The sequence below is a fragment of the Ictidomys tridecemlineatus genome, chromosome 4 (genome assembly GCF_052094955.1).
Source record: "Ictidomys tridecemlineatus isolate mIctTri1 chromosome 4, mIctTri1.hap1, whole genome shotgun sequence".
In the NCBI taxonomy this organism is placed as follows: domain Eukaryota; kingdom Metazoa; phylum Chordata; class Mammalia; order Rodentia; family Sciuridae; genus Ictidomys; species Ictidomys tridecemlineatus.
The window spans coordinates 18,164,047-18,168,694 of NC_135480.1; the positions used below are offsets into that span (position 1 = coordinate 18,164,047).

At 36.8% G+C, this 4,648-nt stretch overlaps 1 pseudogene; it reads right to left on the bottom strand.

Moving 5' to 3' along the window:
* Positions 1 to 941: 941 nt before the first annotated feature.
* Positions 942 to 1,881, bottom strand: LOC106144627 (olfactory receptor 4C16-like; annotated as a pseudogene).
* Between the last annotated feature and the right edge of the window lie 2,767 nt (positions 1,882 to 4,648).

The following is a 4,648-nucleotide window of genomic DNA, read 5'->3' on the forward strand; positions in this document are numbered from 1 at the left end:
AAGGTGGAGTCTCTCTCTCTCCTCCCTTTTCTGTCTTTCTGCCTCTCTAGCTATCTCTCTCTCTGCTTCCTATTGCCGTATCCCCCACTGCTTTCCTCTGCCACACTCTTTCACCATGATGCTCTGCCCCACCTTGAACTTAGGAATGGAATCTGCAGCCTATGGATTGAGACCTCTGAAACTGTGAGCCCCAAAATAAACTGTCAAAGGAGTTGTCTACATTTTCCCTATGTCCTGACACTCTCAGTGAGGCTGAATACAAAAGTTATGGAATTAATCAGGTGGAAAAAGATTCTAGGAAACAGTATTCAGGCAGTGGCAAGGATATTGCTGGCAGCTTTTATCCAAATAATGTGATGATCAGGAGTAGAAATCAAAGCAGAAAAATCTGTAAAACTTGCAGTTTGGCCAGAAAACTGCAAGTAAATGTGGGTCAATGAATATGTGGTTGTTAAAAACAACATTTTAGCCACTAAAGAAACACTAAAAGACTTTGCCCAGAGACAGTAAGAAAGATGACTTGAGATCTTCTCAGGAATTGGCAAGACCACACCCATCTCAAACTCAAGGATGAAAAAGTGAAAATTCCCCTGAGCAGAGACAATCAGGACACCCTGCTTTCACACAGTGGGTCTAGAAAGTTGTTTCACCATGCTCAGCCAGCCAGGCACTTGAAAGTTACTGCAGCCATGGTCCCTGGAAGTTGGTTACTGCTGGAGATGGCAGCAGACATTGGCATCAACTATGTGATGCTGGTTCTTCAGGATTGCTGATTCTTCCTCTACTAAACCTGACTCAACATTAATTAGTGTCTGTAAGTACACTTCCTCCTTTCCAGAAGGAACTAACCCACAGGAGATAAGTTTTTAGTATATTAACCAAACAATAAAAAGATAATATTCTTTTTACTTCTTCCAGGTCAACACAAAATATGAAGGCATTCATCTCATGTGATCGGAGACCAATTTCTTGCTCCATAACTTCCTCATGGCATTTTTCATATCTGCATTCCTCAGTGTGTAAATCAGAGGGTTGAGCAAAAGTGTTCCAATGGTGTAAAACACAGCTATCATCTTATCCATGGGGAAGGTGGTTGCAGGCCTTGTGTATCTAAACATGCATGGTCCAAAGAACAAGATGACCATGGTGATGTGGGAGATGCAGGTAGACAGGGCCTTTCTCCTCCCTTACGCACTGTGGTTTCTCAGCAAATGCAAGATGATGACATAGGAGAACATGAGCACAACAAAACTCACTGTACAAATGGCCCCGCTATTGGACACCAGGAGGAGGTTGGTCACATATGTGTCTGTGCAGGCGAGCTTCAACAAGGGTTCCAAGTCACAGAAGTAGTGGACCATCACATTAGGATCACAGAAAGGCAAACAAACACAAGGCAAGAAAAATCTGAACTAAAGAATGCACACAGGACCCCACCCAGGCCAAAGCCACCAACACACTACAGACCCTGCGGCTCATGATGGTCATGTAGTGCAGGGGCTTACAGATGGCCACATAGTGGTCAATGGCCATGAGGATGAGGATGAAGATCTCCAGGCAGCCAAAGAAATGCAATGAAAAGACTTGGATTATGCACTCACTGAAAGAAATAGTGGCCTTTTTCCAAAGGGCATCCATAATTGCTCTAGGAGCTATGGAAGTAGAGAAGCAGGTGTCAGATAAGGATAAATAGAAAAGGAAGAAGTACAATGGACTGCCAAGTGCCCAACTGGTCTTGATGGTGGTGATAATCAACAAGTTACCCAGCAATGTCCCCAAGAAGAAAAGCAAAAATGTGACAAATACTATTTCAAATACTATTTTCTTCCTAAATGGATCATGTTTCAATATCCACATTATAGTTTAGCTGCATGATTTCATGAATGAGGAGAAGGGGTGAGTGAGAGATGGTTTATCTGCAAAAATAAAGGAATTAATTAACAATATGCTATGTTACGTTATGAAATATTTTAAGCAAAATTTATATTTCTCACCAGGGACCCCAGTCTATGTTTTCATTTTTTTCTTTCTGCCTCTCTTCCTTTCTTTTTTCTTTTTTGTTCTTTCATTTTTCCACTGAGCTACATCCTAAGTATTTTTTTCTTGAGACAGAGTCTCATTAAGTTGTTGAATGTCTAAGTTGCTGAGGCTGTCCTCACACTTGCCATCCTTCCGCCTCCGCCTTCAGAGTCTCTGGGATTACAGGCATGCACTCCCATGCCATCTGTCTATAGTTTCTTAAAAAATCATGCCAACAAACTTTCCTCAATTTTAATGACCAATTCATTGTATTATGAGTCTCAAATATTCTTTTGTATGTAATTATTTTCCATAATTTCCTGAAAATACAAATGCTGTTTAATTTTTACATGATTCTGATAATTTCTTTGCCAATTCAGTTAATATGAAATTAAAAGGTATAGATCAATTTAATAATAACTTCAGCTTTTTCATAGTAAATATCAGCACCCATGTTTTACAAATAGGTCACAATATTTATAGTATATCTGTGTACCTTGGAGTTTCATGATATAAATAAGAACCTAAATGCCACAACTACCTTATAAAGAGCATTTGTAGTCTCTTGGTTACATTTAAATGAAATGGTAGTAAAGTATATGACAACTCCATTATTCATATTGCTCTCATTCAAGTTTGTAGCATATGAAGTTGGGAACTGCAGTTATTTGGAGGGACATCACCAGGCAGCTGTCATAGGATGAGATCATGGTTTTATCTCCAAGAACAGTTTTTATTATCCAATCTGAAAAGTACATGAAACAGAGTAGAAATCCGGAAAAGGGAACAATATGTTGTTTTAGAGTTGAGGGATAGAGATACTACTTGAATTTTTCATTTTGTTTATGTCCTGCAAAAGTCAATGATTATTCAATTTTGAAATGGCACTTCTTTCAATGAAGATTTATTTTAATGTGCACAATAATATTATCATGGGTTCCACTTTCAAAAACAAAACATTTATCCTAGAACTTTCTTGTCATGATGAGACTCAGATAGGGAAGTAAAAACATAAATTAAAGTGTAAGTTACTTAAATGCAATCTGGAAGACGTATGTGGCCCATTATGTTCCCATTCACATTGTCAATAGGTTGTATTGAGAGTCGTGAGTTAGCCAACACATGGGATATGACAGACGAAATAGACACAAAATTACTTTTACTTGCTTCTCCTTTTCTGTCAGTAAATTTTCTTCTTCTCAATAGGCTTGAAGTGTTGAAAATTAAATTAAAAAAACTTATTCACTTTTAAGGATTTTTTAATGATCTTAAACTATAAAGAATCTGAGTTGAACATCACTCTTGTGTTAATCATCACAAAAAGCTAATTCTTTCCACATCCCATGTGTGATTATTCAAAACATATTTATCCAATATTGTATCAATGAACAAACATTTTTAAACATGTCTCCTTGGAATGGAATTGATAGCTTGCCACATGTGCCAATGTTCAGCTTTCCAGACTAGGAAATGTAATCATGTACCCAAAAAGAAAGAGAGAGAGAGACAGAAACAGAGAATGAAAGAGAGAATATTTGTGAAACAATTTAGTAACTTCCACACTAAGAGAAGAGGATTAACTTGAAAAATCCTCTATTTTTTTATTTTAATAACATACATGGATAAATCAGTAACCCATAAAAATCTTGAGCTTATATTTTTAATGTCAATTTTTAAATGTCAGTTGATATGTATCATATTTAGCAGAAAATATTTGAACACTAAGATAGATGTCCTTTCTTTGTGTCATTACCCTTATGTATTAAATACATTAAAATATATGAGATAGAAATTTAGATTTGGTGTTTATGATTTTCCTATTATTGACAAGCATACTCATAAGAAACTTCCTTCCACTGCTATATATTTACATTAATGAAAGATGACTTGCAGAGGTTATCAGAAACATAGCATGTCTCCTTTGGAATGCGATTTTAAAATATCATATGAGAACTTAGTGTTCTTTCTTTCCTGAGCAAAGCTTAGAATCAAAAGTCTAACCAAATAGAATTGATTCTCCCATTTGGAAAATGATAATGAGATGTATTGCCTTTACTCTTTTACTGATTTGTTATGCAACTAAAAAAAATAGATCAACTTTCAGAACCTTGAGTCTTACCTGCTACCTTCTAATGGAGGACTCTGTATGCAGATATTTTTGTCCATAAAAAATGACTTAAAGTGAATATTCACAGTGATTTTCTAATCAAAGATTTATCTTCATCCTATTTCATAATTTATAAAAACAAAATGATTAATTTGCTGATATATAGAGGCTTGCAGGCCAAGTGTTTCTCTAGGGTGTAATTTCTTAGGGATATGAGCTATTCTGAGGGCATGACAATGATCCATTCTTTAGATCAGACCTGCTTACAGATCCCTTGAAACTCCAGCTTCAGCTGCTGGCTTGAGAAGCTGGGAAGGGAAAGGAGCATTCCCTGAGGAACATAGGAAGCTGTGGTCAATAGCTCCTTCCAACACAGTCCCTTGGTCTCCAAGGCTGATACAATGCTTTAATTATTCAGAATATTTGCTGCCAAAACTATTTCTACACTAACAGGCACAGTTGTTTTTCAATTCCCCAGTGATAACTTCTAGCAGCCAACAGTTTTTGGCAAGAAGCTTTGGA